At 37.1% G+C, this 22412-nt stretch overlaps 1 protein-coding gene across 1 annotated transcript in view; it reads left to right on the top strand.

The window, feature by feature from the left end:
* Positions 1-22412, top strand: part of LDAF1 (lipid droplet assembly factor 1) — a 218101-nt gene that overhangs the window by 9136 nt on the left and 186553 nt on the right. The gene's annotated exons all lie outside the window — the stretch shown is intronic.

Below are 22412 nucleotides of genomic sequence, written 5' to 3'. Positions count from 1 at the left end.
GGGAAGAATTAAATATGCCAATGTTAGAGGTAGATGAGGCTCACTAACAGTTTTTATCTCCTCTCCTCCTATCCTATGTGTGATGTGGAACTTGGAGAAAAAAAATCTGATAAAGATCTGGAAGGTTTTCTTTAACATTATTTTAAGAGCAGAAGTACAAACATCCTGGAAGAAAGCAGTGGTAACTGTAATACCCAAGAAGGTAAAGATCCATCAGATCCAGCTTCATACAGACCCATTTCAATACTAAACCATGATTATAAACTGTTCATGTCTAAACTGTTCATGTTTAGAATGGCAAAAGTAATGCCAAATTGATAGATATGGATTGTGTTTTTTGTAGGGGAGGCAAACTTTTGACAACATTAACGGAACAGTGATGATCCAGAGGGAAGCAGAATGTAAGAAAATGCCATTGTTGTTGTTGGGTCTTGATGCAGAGAAAGCATTTGACAGAGTAAGCTGGGACTTCATGAGCTTGGCAATGGAAGCATTTGGATTTCCTGAAAAAATTATAAGGTTAATTAGGAAGGATATATTGGTGATCAGAGGCGAAAATTTAAATGGGTGGGGTCCTCTCTGAATTACTGCTTGAGCAAAGGAACTAGGCAGGGGTGTCCTCTTTCCCCTTTGTTATTTGCATTATATTTAGAACCACTGGAAAGAAAATAAGGGACCCAGAAATTCAAGGATATAATTGGTATGGTAGTCCAAGAAAGGTGGCTATGTTTGCAGATAATATTTTATACCTGACAAAACCAGAAAGAGACATTGCAGTGTTGTGGAACATTTTGAAATATCTTTTAGGGATACAAAATTAGTGAAGTTAAAACGCAGGCAATAGCGGTAAATTATGTACCCACATACAGTGAATTGGTTCAGCAATATCCATATTTATGCGGACGTCATAAAATGAAGTCTTTAGGAGTATGGATTAAAAATCATTCTGGTGTGGCAGCTGAGGATATATGGGAAGAGACTAAACAAAAGATAATACAAAAACTGAGAAAATGGAAGCTTTGTCATATGGATAGTAAGATACAAGCAGTTAAAATGCTTTTAGTCCCATTAGTTTTACACAGGTCAGGCTTTTTTATCAATCAGAGGAGAAGTTGTGGATAGCAATTAATAAAGAGCTGAAGGACTATTTGGGAGGGGACGATGGCAAGATTCAAGTGGGATAAGCTGATTATTCCATATTACCTGATCTGAATGGTTATTTCAGAGTTACATAGCACAAACAGAAAACTATAATTCAAAATGGAAAGGGGATGGGAAGATGCCAAGAATTTATTCACACTGCAGGTTAGAGACTGATATCAATCCTTGAAAGGGAAAGCAGAGTATAGGCAAAGGGAAAGAAATAGGGGGATCCAGAACTAAAGAATAACACTGGTAGAGTTATTGGTAGAATCTAGAACAGAAGCTGCCATTAAAAAGGAAAAATTAGTAGAGCATATAAAATATTGCATGATCACTATAAGAATCAGCAGAGGAAGTTATTGGATTGAGAAGAGATTGGATAAACAATTCACAAAGAAGCAATGGGAGGATATATGTATATCTCCCAAATATGCAACAAAATCTAGAGGGTTTAGGATTTTTGCTTGGAAATGTTTACATAGATATTTTTATACCCAAAGTAGACTCCAAAGAATTTTCCTTGGGTAGATGGCAAATGTTGGAGGTGTGATGGGGAAAAAAGGTAATTTGAAACATTTTTCTGGGAGTGCGGTGAGTTGGCGGACTTTAAGGATTCCTTGCAGGATGTACTGCCAGAGTTGTTGGTTAGGCAGATAGGTGTGACGAGGGAAATTATTTTTCTAAGCTATGATACAGAATCAGAATTGCCTAGTCATGGTGAGGCCTTGCTGTATCTAATTATGGTGGATGCTAAAAAAGCAAGTACTAGAAAATGGAAATCAAAATCTAAACCAACTATATTAAAAGTAGCGAATATAGTAACAGAAAAAATAACTGGAATTGAGATCTTTTGAAAAGGAGAGGAGCAAACTACATGGGAAAACGTGATAACTGTTGGAAGAGTACATACAGGGGAGGAATGAGGTTTAAAAGAAGGCAGGACTTTAATAAGCTGTGTAATGTTTTGAAAAAAATTGGGTAGATTGTAAGTGATGTATAATGTTTGCAAGCTGTTTTCTAAACTTTGTCAAGTTCTTGATGTTTATCATCCTATGCATTTTTATTAGTTTAGTGGAGCTTATCTCCCCGGGCCTGTACTGAAAATGGACATGTATCCAGTTGGACTAGCCCGGTCAACAAATATAAAATAAAACTAGTATTGGGTCGGTGTGGTTGGTTTTCATTTATATAAATGTACAATTGCTTATGTCATAAGTGATTGTTTAATAAAGATGTTTCTTGTTTTAAAAAGGCAGGAATTTAATAATTTATCTAATGTAGCTTGGGTTATATGGTGTATATACAAATTATACGTGAACTATGTTTGCAAATGTGAACTTGTTAGTAAAGTTTAATTACTTTTTATATAAATGTAAATGTCACAAGTGATAATTCGATAAAGGTGTTGTCAGGTACTGTTGCTCAATGCTAGGAGATTAAGTAAAAAACTGCACTCTATGGAGGCAGTCCTCACTCTGGAGACTGTAGACATGTGCAGTCTCTGAAACATGGTTCAGAACCATGGTGAGCACCCCAGCTATGAAAGGCTACAATGCCTTTCCTACAGTTCAATCCCCCTCCACTCCGGATAAAACAAAGGGAGGAGGTGTTCATAAAGGACAAGAATACTGCTGGAGTGGTCCACCAAAATGACTCACTTGAGCTGCTCCATGCCTAACCAACCATAGGTAATGACCCCTATCATGTCCTTGCTGGCTACAGATCCTCCAAACATGAGTCTGGAGAACCACACCTCCTACCAAATCCTAAACTGGGAGACTTGTATGACCCATAATTCATTTGCTGAGAAGATTTTAGACTTTGTCAATGCAAACACCCTGCAGCAATTAGTTGGCTCCCCAACTAGAGGTACAAATATCCTAGACCTAGTACTCACAAACCTAGGGGGTTACTGCACCCTCCCCTGCATTAATTTCTCCTTGGCAAGATCTGACACAAATTTATCTCCACTATTAAAACTAATATAGAACCCTCATCACACTCTTAAACTCGTTAAGAACTTTGCTAAGGCCACTTACCTCTAAGTCGCAGCTTATTAAATTTCAAGACCCTCTGAACATGGATGACAGTGAGGCCTTCGTGGAGCTATACACAAAACCACTGTACAACCACATTCATAGCTGCATATAGGAGGCAGTACCTGTCATAGTCAACGCTATGATTACTGCCAAAAAGAAACCACCCTGGTGGACCCCTAGCATAAGTAGGTTATTCAACAAAAGGAAAAAAAAATCCTCTCCAAATCCAAGAAGGAATCGACAAAACAGTGCAAAAGACACTCGCCTGTCTAAACAAATTGGAGAGCTAGTGAAATCTGCCAAAACAAACTTGGAGGTAAAGATAGTCTCCTATGTCAAAGATACCCATCAGGATTTTTTTAATTATCTTTGTAACCTCAGAGGAAACATTCAGCAATATACTGAGTTAATCATAACTGGCAGCACCTACACCCAGCGTGAAACTATAACAAACCTGCTGACCATCAAGTTCAGTTCAAACCCACCCTCATCACCTTCTGTCACACCCAAAGAAATACCTGCAACCATCCCTTTACTGGTTATGAGGGAATAGGTCCTTACTCAGCTTGCATAAGGCAAAAACACAGCCTCCATGGGTCTCAACAACATTCCAGGATGCTTCTTAGATTCTGTTTTAAAACTATATACATCAGGGCCACTAGAAACTCTCTAACCACAGCCACTGGATTGAGTAACTACAGACCCATAAGCTTGACCAGTCTTATTTGCAAGGCCATGCAGAGAATTATTATAGACATGATCAGTAACATAGGAACTCTTCGAACACAGGACCAGACTCTGTTTGGGTTTGGTAAAGAGCGGCCTTGCCTGCTTAATCAGGTGGACTTAAAGTCACCAGGGCCATGGATGAGGGTAAAAGGTAAACCCCACTTATCTAGACCTGGCCAAAGCTTTCAATGCAATCCCCCACTCTGTGGTCATAGATAAACTTGCTGAGTTTGTCATAAACCCCTACATCAGATAGTTGGTAAACTAGCTCACTGACAAGACATGTTGTCCAGATAGGTAAATCCACCTGTTATAAGAAATCGGTTACTAGCGGTGGCCCACAGGGCTCAGTGTTGGGACCCATCCTGTTTGGTATATACTTCTCTGAAGAGAAGGCCAATGTTTGGGGCCTCTGGCTCATCGAGTTTGCTGACTACTGTAAGCTGGGAGCAGTCATTGAATCCCCAAATGATGTTGACATCCTACAAACCAGCCAAAAAATCAAATGACTGGTGCCAAAACCATGGTCTGAGACAAAATGTGTAATTGTACTCTTTGGTAAATGGGATATCCCTGCAAATTACAATATTGATAGCACACCCCCAAAAAGTAAACCCAGTGTGCGAGGGACCCAGGAACACATATAGTAACCTAAAGTTTGCCATCAGGTAGATACAATAGCAAGGAAATCCTTCTGTGTGGCTCAACTTAAGTAAAGGCATGGCATAAAGTTCAAAGGAAGTGATAGTACCATTGTACTCGGCCCTCATCAGGCCCATAATTGAGTACAGTGCTCCCTTCTGCATGAACCTAACCAGAGACTTACAGAGACCTACACCAACTGGAGCAACCCCAGAGGTTTCTCACTAAAAAAGAAAGTACAAGACACCTGTTTTATGCAGACTGACTAAAGGCCTTATCCTTTACTCCATCTTTTATTGATAGGTGACTTATGCCTGACCTACAAAGCATTCTGTGATCCAGAGCTGATGACAATATTACATTTTCATGAGTAAATTAATCAAGCGTTACTCATTCCTTGGACCTGAACCTTATTTGCGATTCTAACAGAACTCGCTGGAGAGACAGATTCATATCCCAAAGGCTACCTCGTCTATGGAATAAATTTCCCATCTTTGTAAAACAAGGCCTGCCCCTTTCTCTCTTCAAAAAGAATTTGAAAGAATGGATGGGGAACTGTAAAGTCAATCCTGGGTACTGTCCACATTACTTATGGACAGACAGTCTGTAAAATGACTTGGAGCTCCAAAACCTAAAGAACCACTACCCTGATGCTAAAGAACCACTACCCTGACACCACTACCCTGATGCTAGCCTATCTCCTATCTGGGAAATTAAGATTATTATACTGTCATATTCTGGGTATTATTGGTTAAATTTATAAAGGCCTTTGTGTCTTTAGCCTAGTAGTAGCCTCTGAACCAATTACAACTAAATATAATGCTTCATGAGCAGTACATCAGCGATAAACTGTGGAAGTGTTAGCCTCTTTCCTTGTACCCACTGCACTAATAAAAACATTTCTAAAAAAACTAAAATGACCTATATTAGCACCAGACCTTCTACCATCTTAGCCACTAAAAACTAGCAGGCACTGTAGCAGTTCAGTAAATACTTATTACTAAGCAATATGTGTAAATCAGTATGTAAATAATCCTTCATAATCTTTATGCATAAAGGAGGCACATCCCTACATCAGTCCAGTGAAGACAAATAACTATTCCATTCCACTCTCTAAAATACTTAGAATTTGCTTATGAACATATTAAGTCCCTTTACACTATTTGTCTCAGACTCACCATGGTTTCTGTCTAGGATGAAGCACAGAGAGATTACTCACATTTTCAAATAATGCCATCTGGTACAGAAGCCAAATGCCTTTTGTTCCCTCTGCTTAATAATGCCATCTGGTACAGAAGCTAAGGGCCTTTTGTTCCATCTGCTTTTTTGCTTATCAAAAGCTTTAAAACCATCTCTCAGCAGCCCTTGTTGAACTGGCTATCAAATCTCAGCATAAATGAAAGCCATATAGTGTCTTAGACAAAATGCTTATTTTTCTTATCAGGAAATCAAAGTAGGCATACCTCAAGGATCTCTGCTAGGTTCACTATTATAATATCTTTCTTTTATTAAGGACATGCATAAAAACACTATAAATTAACTCCTACAATATGCTTATGAATTAATTCTGATATGTTCAGAAACCTCTTTACTGGAACTATAGACTACCACACAACTGTTTTGGAAAACCTAAAATTTGGTTTACACTCAAATCCAAGCTCAAAACAAGATACTGATTTCAGATTAACATTTTCTTAAATATTGCAACCGAACAGCTATTTTGTACTAAACTATTGGGCATTGTCATAGACCAATATATTGACTGTATGGTATCCAAAGTAAACCAAAAAAATAGGAGTGATCTAGGTCTAAGCAGTATCAGTCCAGAAATAGCATTACTCGCAACTGATGCCCAAACCTTCCAAAAACTGGTGTTAAAAAATTCCAGAATGCATGTCTCTTATAAACTCATTTTATGAATAAGGTAAGCACTTTCAACAGTATTGTGAATTTCATCAGAACAACATTATATTAACAGACTCATTTAAAAGGTAAAATCGAGTCATATGATGTAAGCACACCAAACAATTTCAACATAATCCAATTATCTATTTATAAAATTGTGACCCATTGTTGTTTTTAAAATACATTTAAGTAGATTTAGGTAATGAATCAAATATTAAACATCAAATAAAAAGCTGAATAATTCTAAAATAAAATTACTTTAATATACGTACCAAGATTAGCTATAAATAGATGGATTTTACAGAATATAATCATGTAAATATTATACCTTAACCCCACATATTACAACTTGAAACACCCACATAGCAAGCACACTAGAGGTTTTATCTTTAAGACCTGCTGGATTTAAGGCTTCCAGTAATATTTGCCAATACAGTTCCCCATATTTGAGCTTCATCTCTCAAGCTCCCCCTCTAACATCCCAATACACTCTTTCCAGCATACCTTAACCCCACATATTACAACTTGAAACACCCACATAGCAAGCACACTAGAGGTTTTATCTTTAAGACCTGCTGGATTTAAGGCTTCCAGTAATATTTGCCAATACAGTTCCCCATATTTGAGCTTCATCTCTCAAGCTCCCCCTCTAACATCCCAATACACTCTTTCCAGCACACACACAATAAGAATTCTTTGAAATGTATGCAGTCACAGGAATGTTTAAAGCATTAGTAGTACTCTCCTTTTGAATTGCATAAATATGCTCATATATCCTAACAAGCAAACTATGCTCAGTCTTACATAAAAGGAAGAGCAGGTTAAACATAAAGCCATACGTACCACCTACCAGTGTTGCAATTAAATCTCCCATTATTTTGCCAAACCGTAGGGTGTCTTGCCACAGTTATGTTAGCCCCATCATAAATAAAATGGTACCAAGAATAAGTACCACATCTATAAGTTATCTGTGTAAAACGTAGGCCACCAAAATTTGTCTCGGCTCTCTCGAAAATTGTCTTCAAATTTCTTCTCATTTATATACACATTTAGGGGCTACACTTAGAGTGCTAGTAAGATCACTAGTTTCAAAAAACACTTTCCTGTTTCTGCAAATTGCTTCCTTAATTTCTTGAGCCTGGAAGGTAGAGAGAATAATCATTTCTTTACCGAAATTCTTGGTCTTCTGCTTTCCTGAAAGATTGGATTATGTTTTGACACCACCTCTTTAATAACATCCTTACTTATTTCTAACAACAAATCCATGGGGTAAGACCCTTCAGTATACATTTCCTTCAACTTTTAAAGCTATAACAAAAAAGCACCTTCTTCAGAACCTAATTGGGGAAACTTTAGTAATCTGCCTTAACCAAGTTTCATTTCTCCTGGTAAGGATAGGCACTAAAAAAATGCTGTAACCATTGGAAAACATAGGTTTCCTACCCACATTAGATCATAAAGCCCCCTGAGTATAATCAAGAGGGATATGCAGTTACTTAAGGGATATACTAGTGTGTGTGTGTGTGTGTGTGTGTGTGTGTGTGTGTGTGTGTGTGTGTGTGGATGGAAATACTATGGCATTAACAGATTCCCAGAGCTTAACTTCACTTGTGCGCCCAATGATAGTTTATACATACTATGAAAGCACTTATCGTTGTCAATATTACATTTATGTTTTATCCAGCCATTGGTGGTGGTTAATTCCTTGTTTTGTTATTTGCAGGATCCCCTCTTACCAGTCAAACAACAACTCCAGCACGACATTACCAGTGCACTGCATGGTAAATAATACTTAAACCAAGCAAAAAAGAAACTTAATCAAAAACATGCAGGTGAAAGCAAAGTAGGATCATTTTAATAAAATTTAGCACTGCACAGTGAAACACTCTACATAACAGGACTTTCATTCGTTCTTGAACTTCAATTGGACTGTTTATTGGATTATAGTCCAGTGATTAAAAACATTTAAAAAATGTAACCTGTTCCCTTCCAATCCACAATGCACCTCACTGGCACGCCAGTCAACATAAAAGAATAAAATGCACAAATCCACCAACAAGTAGCGAACAACACCAGGAGTCAGGAAACTATACTGAGACAACTCGATTTATTAATAAATAAAAACAACGGTTAAGCGCTTTCCACAGTAAAAACCTGTCTTCATCAGAACAAAGTGTACTATAATTCATCATCTTATATACAAATTCCACATGCATAAAACCCGCCTTTAACATCAATTAATCAATTATGTCATTATTTGCTTAATTTGAATGACACAAACTAAAACCAAATCTAAAGCCTAACGTATCACAAAATTCATATTTTCAAATAGTATCAAATAAAAACTATATATAATATTCTCTGTATCAGCTGAAATAAATAACAAATTTATATGCATCTCACTGATATATAATGTAAATATAATAAAATATTTTACACCTAACAACCTAATGTTCCTACTGTAAACATAAAAATAAATTCACTGCTTAATGTAAACGATTGTAAACATGTGGTATGCTACCATAAGATGTAAATATGTCCATGGTGAAAATACTGCATATTATATTTATATTTATACCCTAACAAGAGGTTTGGTAGGGATCACCTCATTGAGGCCCGGGGGGGTAGCTGCATCCAACTTGATCTGCCACCTGATCTCCCTTTCCCCCACTGCTGCCTTGATGTTGCCCCCACGTGGATTGGGGGTGATCACATCTAAAATTGCAAATTTAAACACCTTACATTGTGGATTATTAATAAGGTGTCTCGACAGAGCATTGTTCACATCACACTTCCTTATACAATAAGTGTGATCATAAATTCTATTCTTTAAACGGCGGTCGGTCTTCCCCACGTAATAACTCATACAAGTTTGGCAAACACCCAGGTAGACTATATGTTTACTCAGTTACCATTAGAGAACCAAATCTTGCTTCTTAAGTGTGATGTTAGGCGTATCCAATATATATTTACAGAAATTACATTGGCCACACTTTTTTGTGCCTGTTTTCTGTAATTTCATATTTTTTTGATATTTTGATTTTATTTCAATAATTCTTTTTAAATTATTGCCAGTTTTATAAACAAAATATGGCCTGTCAGTTACCTTATCTTTTATTGACTGATCACTTGTCAATATATTCCAATTGGTGGCAATGATATTTTTCACTTCACTAGAGTGTCTACCATATTTAATTATACATGCCTTTGTGTGTTTGTTGTCCGGAACTAACTTGTCTGTTGTGTTGATTTTATCATGACTTCCAGAAAGGTTGGCAATACCCACCCCTAATAGTGGTTTGTATTTGTGTCCCCATTCAGTGCTGACATACCCAGTGATGTCATTAATCATTTTTTGAGGATATCCCTTGTCAGCAAATAAATGCCCAATAAATTCCATCTCACGGAGCATATAGTCCCTTTCCGTTGTCATGCGGGCAGCCCGGATGCACTGTCCCTTAATAATGCCCCTTTTAGTACTATAAGCATGCGCACTACTGAAGTGCAAGTATCCATTACTGAAAGTGTCCTTTCTGTGGACACGGGACTGAAACTCATCACCCTTGCTGTAAATGAAAACATCAAGATAATTTATACCGGTACAATCATACTGGTGGGTGAACGTAAGATAATCAGTTGTACTATTAATGAATTTCATAAAATTTAATAAATCCTGTTCTTCGCCCTCCCATAGAATGAAGATGTCATCCAGGTACCTGACATATCTCTTGATGTGTAACATCCACCTAGAATGAAGTATAAATTCCATTTCCCAGTCCAACAAGACCAGATTTGCGTATATAGGGGCGCATGCAGTGCCCATAGCTACGCCCGTTTTCTGTCTGTAGTGCTCACCCTCAAAATAAATGTAATTGTGGTCCAACACAATATCCATGAACTCCATCAAGAGAGAAATGTCATCCTGTTCCAGCCCGCTTACTCTGCGGACACTGTTGTTAAATCTATTGAGTCCATCCTCCTTCGGGATGCACGAAAATAAATCCTGGACGTCAATCGTGACGTATATAATATTCGGACTCCACAGGTCCTTCTTGAAAATACCCAGAAACTCCCAGGAATCTTTCATGATGTGCTCCACAGAGTTGTACACATGTTTTAATTTGTGGTGAATCACCTGACCAAAGGGGAAGGTCTTACTTGCACTGCCAGAAATAATGGGACGGAATGGAGGATCATATAAGTTTTTATGGATTTTAGGGATGCCCGTTATGGTAGCCAGAATAGGGAACTCCACCTTTAAGAATCTATATAGTTCCTCACTGATTCTACTTTCTACAATGAATTCCTCCAAGTAAGAGTCAATGCGACCATGGGCTATGTTAACTTCATTTATAGATGAAGGTGTATATTGTGCGGAATTATTCAATAACTCAAAAATTTTACTTCTATACTTCTCCTGATCGTAAAGCACAATACCCCCACCCTTGTCAGCAGACATTATCCTGATATTGTTATCACACAGTGATTCAATCACTTCCATTGTGTCACTTCCAAAATATTTCTCACCCCTTAAGAATTTACATTTGTTGTATAAGGTGTAAATCTGGGTATTTACCACATTCTCAAAAGATGTTAGTGTGTTGCACATAGGGGGAGTAAATGTACTCTTTTTCCTTAGATCACCCAATTGTGAAGCAGTGAAACCATTTTGATTTTTAAAGAATATTCCTAAATTAAGTTTTCTCAGGAATAGTTTGAATTCCACAAGTGTGTCAGTCAAATCCAACCTTGAATCTGGTATGAACTTCATACCCTTTGAAAATATTTTAAAAAATTCAGGTACAACTGGATGGGCACTATAGTTATAAATTTTGAACTCCCCACTGCTGTGCACTATCCCACCATCATTAGAATCTACAAGATGTTCCCCACGGGTTATACTAATGTCCAAAGTATCAGTGGTAATAAGGTTTGGGCACGGAATGTCCGGTGCTAATGGTATCTCCGGTTCCTCCAGGCATTCCGCCCTTTCCCCTTCGGCTCCACTGTTCTCCATTGTTCTACTTCTAAAAAACAATCCTCTTCATTAGCGTAACCATAATTATCTTTACGAGAATCAGTATATTTTCTCTGCTCATTTCCTACTGCATACTTCCTATCATTATTACCCTTCCATCTATATGCAGTACCTTTCTCGTACTGTTCAATGTCCCTTTGCAGCTTCTTGCATTTTCTCTCATAGGTTTTTTTATATATATTTTCAGCATATTCATACTGTTTAAAATATAACTTCTCCCATTGTGTAAACAGCATGTCATTGTGTATTAATTTATCTGTTCTTTCAATTTCATCTAACAACATACTTATTTTGGAATCATTGCATTCAATTATAAACAACATGAACTTCTTTCCAAATTCGTTAAACATTTCGTTACAATATTTTATGTTTTGAACATTCATATCTATTCCCATCGGTTCCTTAAAGAACCGTAAACCCATAGGTATTACACCAGTATCCAAACATTTACGCAAATACAGATTTTCGACTTGAATGTTCTTAACCTTGGTTAGATTATTACCAAAGGAATAAATAAGCTTCTTTAGAGAAGGAGAATCTCCTCCTCCTCTTTCATACTGGTTTATATAACCAACCCTGGGAATATCTTTAAAGTCTAACGGCATTTGCATAAATTTGTCCAAGTTGAATAACTGCACTTTAACCAGGTCTCCCTGTAAAGAAGACCCTGAAACAGTACCTTTAGTCTGTGTGTTCAAACCAAGTCTGCTCTTTTCCTCACAAGCATACGTACGAACCGGAGGTTGGCGCTTGGGTTTAGCACCTGATATCAAACATTGTTCCTCGTCCATGTTGTCAGTTACTACTAAAGAATTGGTATTGATAGCTTGGCAGCCCAGTTGATCGTTGAAATCCTTCCTCGGCGTGTGTTTAGACAAGAATGGAGAGGATGACCTCCTCTGCCCGTTAGGAATGTCATCATCACTGCTGTTGCCAATAGAGGAACGGATGGGATGGATGGACGTAGGAACCAACGGGTTAGGTTGCACGTGTTTATTTAAAGTTGTACTAGCCGGAGTTAACAGTTCCACTAGGCGGGTGATTTCGCCTCTAATAATGGCCATTTCGGAGTGAATTTTATCGATCTCCTCTCGTGAAACGAAATTGGACGTGTTTAGAATCTCCTGCATAGAATCCATGGTACACAACAAAACATTAGTCACAGGAATCCCAGTGGTCAACAAAATGCACGAATCCAGCAACAAGTAGCTAACAACACCAGGAGTCAGGAAACTATGCTGAGACAACTCGATTTATTAATAAATAAAAACAACGGTTAAGCGCTTTCCACAGTAAAAACCTGTCTTCATCAGAACAAAGTGTACTATAATTCATCATCTTATATACAAATTCCACATGCATAAAACCCGCCTTTAACATCAATTAATCAATTATGTCATTATTTGCTTAATTTGAATGACACAAACTAAAACCAAATCTAAAGCCTAACGTATCACAAAATTCATATTTTCAAATAGTATCAAATAAAAACTATATATAATATTCTCTGTATCAACTGAAATAAATAACAAATTTATATGCATCTCATTGATATATAATGTAAATATAATAAAATATTTTACACCTAACAACCTAATGTTCCTACTGTAAACATAAAAAAAAAAAATTCACTGCTTAATGTAAACGATTGTAAACATGTGGTATGCTACCATAAGATGTAAATATGTCCATGGTGAAAATACTGCATATTATATTTATATTTATACCCTAACAAGAGGTTTGGTAGGGATCACCTCATTGAGGCCCGGGGGGGTAGCTGCATCCAACTTGATCTGCCACCTGATCTCCCTTTCCCCCACTGCTGCCTTGATGTTGCCCCCACGTGGATTGGGGGTGATCACATCTAAAATTGCAAATTTAAACACCTTACATTGTGGATTATTAATAAGGTGTCTCGACAGAGCATTGTTCACATCACACTTCCTTATACAATAAGTGTGATCATAAATTCTATTCTTTAAACAGCGGTCGGTCTTCCCCACATAATAACTCATGCAAGTTTGGCAAACACCCAGGTAAACTATATGTTTGCTCAGACAGTTACCATTAGTGAACCAAATCTTGCTTCTCAAACTATTTTTAAGTGTGATGTTAGGCGTATCCAATATATATTTACAGAAATTACATTGGCCACACTTTTTTGTGCCTGTTTTCTGTAATTTCATAGTCTTTTGATATTTTGATTTGATTTCAATAATTCTTTTTAAATTATTGCCAGTTTTATAAACAAAATATGGCCTGTCAGTTACCTTATCTTTTATTGACTGATCGCTTGTCAATATATTCCAATTGGTGGCAATGATATTTTTCACTTCACTAGAGTGTCTACCATATTTAATTATACATGCCTTAGTGTGTTTGTTGTCCGGAACTAACTTGTCTGTTGTGTTGATATTATCATAACTTCCAGAAAGGTTGGCAATACCCACCTCTAATAGTGGTTTGTATTTATGTCCCCATTCAGTGCTGACATACCCAGTGATGTCATTAATCATTTTTTGAGGATATCCCTTGTCAGCAAATAAATGCCCAATAAATTCCATCTCACGGAGCATATAGTCCCTTTCCGTTGTCATGCGGGCAGCCCGGATGCACTGTCCCTTAATAATGCCCCTTTTAGTACTATAAGCATGCGCACTACTGAAGTGCAAGTATCCATTACTGAAAGTGTCCTTTCTGTGGACACGGGACTGAAACTCGTCACCCTTGCTGTAAATGAAAACATCAAGATAATTTATACCGGTACAATCATACTGGTGGGTGAACTTAAGATAATCAGTTGTACTATTAATGAATTTCATAAAATTTAATAAATCCTGTTCTTCGCCCTCCCATAGAATGAAGATGTCATCCAGGATTTATTAAATTTTATGAAATTCATTAATAGTACAACTGATTATCTTAAGTTCACCCACCAGTATGATTGTACCGGTATAAATTATCTTGATGTTTTCATTTACAGCAAGGGTGATGAGTTTCAGTCCCGTGTCCACAGAAAGGACACTTTCAGTAATGGATACTTGCACTTCAGTAGTGCGCATGCTTATAGTACTAAAAGGGGCATTATTAAGGGACAGTGCATCCGGGCTGCCCGCATGACAACGGAAAGGGACTATATGCTCCGTGAGATAGAATTTATTGGGCATTTATTTGCTGACAAGGGATATCCTCAAAAAATGATTAATGATATCACTGGGTATGTCAGCACTGAATGGGGACACAAATACAAACCACTATTAGGGGTGGGTATTGCCAACCTTTCTGGAAGTCATGATAAAATCAACACAACAGACAAGTTAGTTCCGGACAACAAACACACAAAGGCATGTATAATTAAATATGGTAGACACTCTAGTGAAGTGAAAAATATCATTGCCACCAGTTGGAATATATTGACAAGTGATCAGTCAATAAAAGATAAGGTAACTGACAGGCCATATTTTGTTTATAAAACTGGCAATAATTTAAAAAGAATTATTGAAATCAAATCAAAATATCAAAAGACTATGAAATTACAGAAAACAGGCACAAAAAATGTGGTCAATGTAATTTCTGTAAATATATATTGGATACACCTAATATAACACTTAAGAATTGTTTAAGAAGCAAGATTTGGTTCTCTAATGGTAACTGTCTGAGTAAACATATAGTCTACCTGGGTGTTTGCCAAACTTGTATGAGTTATTACGTGGGGAAGACCGACCGCTGTTTAAAGAATAGAATTTATGATCACACTTATTGTATAAGGAAGTGTGATGTGAACAATGCTCTGTCGAGACACCTTATTAATAATCCACAATGTAAGGTGTTTAAATTTGCAATTTTAGATGTGATCACCCCCAGTCCAAGTGGGGGCAACATCAAGGCAGCAGTGGGGGAAAGGGAGATCAGGTGGCAGATCAAGTTGGATGCAGCTACCCCCCGGGCCTCAATGAGGTGATCCCTACCAAACCTCTTGTTAGGGTATAAATATAAATATAATATGCAGTATTTTCACCATGGACATATTTACATCTTATGGTAGCATACCACATGTTTACAATCGTTTACATTAAGCAGTGAATTTATTTTTATGTTTACAGTAGGAACATTAGGTTGTTAGGTGTAAAATATTTTATTACATTTATATTACATATCAGTGAGATACATATGAATTTGTAATTTATTTTAGCTGGTACAGAGAATATTATATACAGTTATTTATTTGATACTATTTGAAAGTATGAATTTTGTGAGGTTTTAGATTTAGTTTTAGTTTGTGTCATTCAAATTAAGCAAATAATGACATAATTGATTAATTGATGTTAAAGGCGGGTTTTATGCATGTGGAATTTGTATATAAGATGATGAATCATAGTACACTTTGTTCTGATGAAGACAGGTTTTTACTGTGGAAAGCGCTTAACCGTTGTTTTTATTTATTAATAAATCGAGTTGTCTCAGCATAGTTTCCTGACTCCTGGTGTTGTTCGCTACTTGTTGGTGGATTCGTGCATAAAAGAATAAAAGTAAGATGTATATTTTTGTAGTGCCCTATATGCCATTCAACCTAAAATGCAAATTAGTAAAAATATCTTGTATATTCCATGAAGACATAGATAAAACTCAATTATCATGAAAACAGTAGAAATACCATTGCATTTAAAATTTGGACCATTTTGGGTTTATTTTTTCCACTATACCGAAAATACATTTGTAATCTTTACACATTTTTGTGTGCCTGTATAATGTGTTTGTCTCATCTTGCTTTACAGTGGCATAACTACTCCCAAAGGGCACATTTTGTCAAATAAGTTTTAATGAAAGGGGTGTGAATTGGAAAGATATGTTAAAAAGTCGAGTCTTATTGGCTACAGTTTCTGGTAACAGTATTCTTAGACTTGGAGCCCAAAGGGTCTGAATTGTAAACTGCATGAGTCCTGTAGTTTGGAGACCTTAAGTGCTAATAATGCACTCCTGGTTGTGATTGTGGAGTCACCAATGGATGTGAGTGAGAGCCAGTCTGTAGAGCCATTACAAGTTTTTTATCTGGAGCAGACCTTCATGGTGTTGGTTATTACACAAACTAACTTTGGGAGCATAAGGTGGTGGTAGAGCAGAGTGTACTGTCTGTGCATACCTCTTCCACTGGTGTTGCACTGGGTGCTGTCCCTGGGCGAGAGGCACTGGGAACAGAAATGTCAGCTTCTCTTAGTGTTACAAGTAGTGTGTCAGGAAATAAGCATGCATATTCTGTGATATGTCTACTGAAGGCACAGCCTGTGCGTTTCGAGACGTGACATGGCATGTGATATGCCAAGCTGTTGCAGGTAAGTGTCATGCCAAACGGTCAACAGCTCATGCACTGGTGCAAATGGAATATACTTTGGCAAGCATGTGTGAGCAGTACAGCGGTAATGTAACTGTATGTTAATCCAAATGCAAAGCAGACCTGTTCTGTTCAACACATTGGCCTAGAATTACAATCGCTCTTATCTTCTCTGCTAGTTTCTTCTGGCACCTTGCACCTGCTAGAGCTGGCAACATGGCTATACTGTGCACTCTTCCAGTGACACTGATGCCGTGGTAGTACTCTGACTCTGTAAGCTTACCTAATGGAGGGGGCTACCATCTCTTAAGTGTGGTTAGATAAGCACTGGGGCTGTATTGCAGGCCACCACACAGATTTGGAAGCCCTGCAGACATTGGACCATTTCCATGGCCTCTGTAGATGCAATTCAACTTGGTACTGAACTGCTAATGGGCAGAGCATCAAGGACATTTGGCTTATATCCAGTGAACAATCCACATCCTGTAGGTACTAGCTGGGGTACAAGAGCAGAATCATTTGCACAGATATCTACAGAGTGCACCATCACAGTGTCATTGCTAGAGTCGGTGTGGTACATAAGTACTATGGCCTATAATTAAAAAAAAAATGTTTATGCATGTAAACATAACGGATGTAAAATTTGAATAATCTTAAAACAAAAGTACATGCCAGGACAGTAGGTGCAAAAGCTTTTCAGCTCTTTGGTAGTTGTACAGTTTTATTTACTTTGACCTTGCATTTTTATATTTTCTTTGAGGAAAGAAATCCAGAAGCTGATATTTTGCAGCTTGCTGTCTTTTTTGACAAGTAGTGTTATTCAAAGGAGAAAAAGAAATACAAAAAAGTGCCAAGGTCTAGAGGTAGGGCATCCTTGATATCTTGTATTAAAAGGGTGTCCAGAGAAATCACACACCAGCAGTGGTCACACCTCAACAGTAGGGGGTACCACTCATGTTCTTTTGTGTTTGTGTGTGTTGAACATCTGTAAAAAGAAATTAAGTAAAATGTTCATGGTGGTAAGTTAGAGTTTTCAGTGAGGTTAAACAATCCTACTGAATTACAGACAGTTCTTTGTCATATTTGTGGTTCACCTTAAAGGGACAGTCCCAGGATTTATTTTTTTTTTATTCTGGTCTTTGTTTACATTTTCTGTCTGGCTTTCTGAGCATGTCAACTTTGGCAGTAGGGGTTGGGGGAGGGGTGTCTACAGGAAGTTTCAAAGGTATTAACCAGATTCCATCTCAAATTGCAGTTGTACTCACAACAGCTCTTGCTGAATCATTAATTTTGCCTGTGCATGTTGTCTTCAGAGAAAAGTAGCCTTTCAGGAATTTTATGGACAGACTGCTACTACCTTGCAGGATTAGCAGGAAAGCATTGGGAAATGCAAGGCTAAAACATTATTGACTGGAGTTTTCTGTTTCTTCCATTTCATATTTTATTTTGTGCTGACTTATAGATGTAAGTGAAGTGATTCTTCTAGCTCCGTAAAAAGCATTTTAATGCTCAGACAGTAGTAGAAACAGTCTTGTCTGTCTTTTTTCATATTTAATTTTATTTGTTTTCTCTCTGAATAATAGCCCTGTGCAGTGGCTTTCTGACCTGCAGGTAGCTCTTTAAAAAAGAATGCCTGTGATGCAAGGTTCAGACATCTTTTCTTTCCTTTGATTTTTTTTTCAGCTGTAGTGCTGATTTCTGAATACTAGCCAAGTGCCCCAATTTTATGACCTGGCTGCTTTTACTTCTCTGGAAGCATATGTGATGCTTTGCTCAAATCATGCCTCTCAACTGTTCTCGATTTTCAGAGATCTCCATGATTTTGACTCAAATTGTTTATTTTTATTTATTTTATTGCGTTTGTTTACCGGGAAAGTCCACTGGGCCTAAAAGAGCCCATTTCAGTGGAGGCCCGGGTAGAAAAGCTCTGAGATACAGAAAAAAATACTAACTTAATTAGTACAGAAGTAGACTTTTGTAGAAAAGGTGGTGAATTACCCTTAATAAACTATGGCAATGATTATACTTACAGACTTCTTTTACTTCAGAAAGTGTATATTAGTTCATACTCTCTTCTGCTAAGGTTTCAAGTTTAACTGATTCAGTCGAGCTATGGTTGAAACATTGATGGTCACACTCACCTATTCTTTTAATCTCCTGTTTTATTTTGTGCTGCCATCTGTCTTCTACTAAAGTGCATTACCTAGTGTACATGCTGCATTTTGGTGAGTTATTGCATTGTGCAATTTGTTCTTCAACACTTTTCTTTCTCTTTCTACCTTACAACTGTACACATTTATATCTGGTCCCACTGTGGTTATCTGTAAATAGATTTTAATACAGTGTGGCTTTTTTGTTATCATTCTAATGGTTTGTAATGCCTGATGAGATTCCCAGTCTGACAACCATAAGTCCATACATGATGCCATTGAACTATGGTTGCCATTCCAAAACACTCAACAAGGTAGTTATCTCAGATCAGTGACAGAACTAGTATCCTACCCTGTGTACTACCTCACACACTCTCTAATGCTTTGTCCTCCATGGCAAATCAACACAAAATAAGTACATCAAATTGTTGTGTGTCCTATCACCTGACTTCATATACTGCTCTTGAATAATTCTATACAGTGTTGCTGTGCGGTTCCCAACTATTCAAAGTTGGAATTTTTATACAAATGTGAGATTTTTGCAGGACAAACCACACCTACAGCTAGACCAAAGGACTGGAATTCAGTTTATTACCAAAATAAAAGTTCAGAATTTATTTCCATTTGTTTAACGGTAAAGTCTGGCCAGGCCATAGTAGGTATTGCCCTTTCAGCAGAGGGCTAGGGAGAAAAGCTCCTTCATTCTTACATATACATAACTGATTTTATTTGTTTATGCTATTTCATATAATATTTAGGTGTTTTAATTACAAAAGAATGGTTTTATGTCAGCTGTTCAAGGCAACTTTACATTTTTAGCCTAAAAATCTCTGGACATTTGCTATTTTGATGTTCTTTCACAGTGCACAGCTGCCCAGTTAGGGACAGTGCATAAAGTAGAACATATGATAACCCCGGCTCACTGCTGTTATTGGAGATGCATAGCACACATTGGAAGCCTTCTTTATAATGTAATGGTAGTCTGTACTGAATTATCATCCTTCCTTAATACAGTACTACCAGTGTTGTGCTAGTTACTAATAAAAGTAATACATTACTATTACTAGTTACTTTTCAGTGAAGGTACTATTACTTATTACTTTTCTAAAAAAGTAATATACTACTATTACTAGTTACTAACTAAAGTATAAAGTTACTCTTGAGTTACGTATAGTTTATCAATCGTTATATTACATGTCACATTGCAATCCACCGATATCACTCGGTAAACACAATCTCTGTAGAAGTAAAAGCCATCCAAATAATTCCACATTAAATTACACATCTGTATCTAAAAGAGGTTGCTACTGGTGAAACAACTTTACATTTCAATGTTTCATGTACAAATTTGGTGCCTCCTGCTCTTGAAGAATTAATTGCCTATTACATTAAAAGAAATTGGTAAGCTGGTAATACTGCAATAGGAAACGACTGACAAACTGACAACAAGTTCATAGATACTAGGCATCTCAGACAAAGGAGGACACACTCGGGAGTGTAGAATCCCTACCCCCTTAAAATGGACCAAATAATCATTAATTGAAAGGGCACTGCAATATCAGCACTCCATCCACATGGTGTGGAAGTAGAATCCACAGCTTTCTGCACCAAAGGCAATTATGCCACTAACACTGCTTTCAAATTGTACAGCACAAACAGTGACTGCCATTTGCTAAACAAAACGGTTACCTGCACACTGAAAACAGACTTAGTATGAGCAGCAGTAAACTTATCTTCCATTGAAACTCACAATTTCATGAAATGAAATGAAACTCATAATCTCTTAAAAATCCACTGAAACTCATAATTCTGGGAAAATGTACTAAAACTCAAACTTACAGTCATGTTAGCAGTCTGGAAGGTGATATAGAGGATTCAGGCTCTTGTCTCCAGTCTCCACTGAAGCTTAATTCCTTCAGCAGTCTGGTAGTCCGTGTACAAGGTTCAGGGTCTTGTCTTTTGTAACCAATAGGGTCAAGTCTGATCATGTTAATTGACTAATCTTCCCCCCTCTCCAACTAGGACATTACATACCATTGCTGCATACCTCTCAACCTCTTAGCATAAGAAATCTGAACAAAGTGTAAAATAATGGGACAAAGGCCCCAAAATAAGGACAGATTTTAAATATTGCTATTATAGACTTAGAAATTTGCTAAAATAACATTTGCCTTGGCATGCATTTTCTAAAAGAAATTGAAACTCAAATGTTTGACATTATTTAATTATTTCAGTCCTCAGTGATTTGCTGGAAAACCAGAAATGTTAAGTTGAGAGGTATGTATACCCCTCAACCTCTTAGTGCAAGAAATCTGGACAAAGTCTGAAATAATGGGGATACAATGGGCCAAAATAGGGATCAATTTTAAATATTGCTTTTTAACTTAGAAAGTTGCTAGAATAACTCTGTCTTAGTATGTATTTTCTGAAGGCTATGAAGTCTGAATCTCATATGTCATTATTTAGTGACTTCAGTCCATCCAGGATTTGCCAGAAAAACACAAATGTTATGACAATATGACCAAAGCTATGAGGCTAAATCTGGACAGTTGACACACACACACACACACACACACACACACACACACCTATTCACTCAAAGTAACACATACATGCACTTTCTCTCTCATACAAACAGAAAGGATAGTTTAAATTTACATACGCATACATATACATGCACTTTCTCTCATACAGAAATTAATGGAACCACTAATTTAAACCATATACATATATACACACATATACATATACACATGCTCACTTTCTTACTTACCTTCTCTTTCAATGGAATGGCTATTTTAAATTCCGTGTGAATGTGAGGAACATGTTGACATCCGAGTTGGCACACGTGTAATGCAGACAGTGTTCTTAACAGAGAAGATGCTGCCACCATGGAGTAGAGATGCCGTGGGTATTTTTTGTCCTGCAAAGTCTCACATACAAAAAAGTCTCAATTTGGGCATTTGAAAAGCTAGCAGCATCAAGTAGTGTAAATAGTTGTGTAACAACCTTTTACTGCTAGAGACAGGTTCAAAGCAAAAAAAATAAGAAAGGATAAGTCTCATAACAGGGAGACATTTTAACAGTTTTACTGACTTTAAAATATTACAAAATAAGAAGAGATGAATTGGCCGAATAGCTGTTGGTCATTATGCATCATTGTGTACAGCTGTCCACCTTTTACAATCAACAATTTTAAGACAGACAGTGTACAATTCTAAGGCAAAATCAGAAGCCCTAAAGTAGTACACCAATAATAAAATCGGCAACCATTCATACAAAGTCCTATATTATAAACAGTACCTCTAAAACTTACAAGAGACAAATTATTCCCAGTCTTGTAACATGCCTTGGCAGTGCTGTCTTAGCCAGCCTCTAGTAGCTATTATGTTCGATTGACAGTGCTTGGGACCAATACACTGAGAGATAGTTTGGGT

Source organism: Protopterus annectens, chromosome 12.part0 (genome assembly GCF_019279795.1).
Source record: "Protopterus annectens isolate FY-2018-M chromosome 12.part0, PAN1.0, whole genome shotgun sequence".
NCBI lineage: Eukaryota > Metazoa > Chordata > Ceratodontiformes > Protopteridae > Protopterus > Protopterus annectens.
The sequence above is the reverse complement of the archived record's forward strand: the minus strand, read 5'-3'. Positions and strand labels throughout refer to the sequence as shown.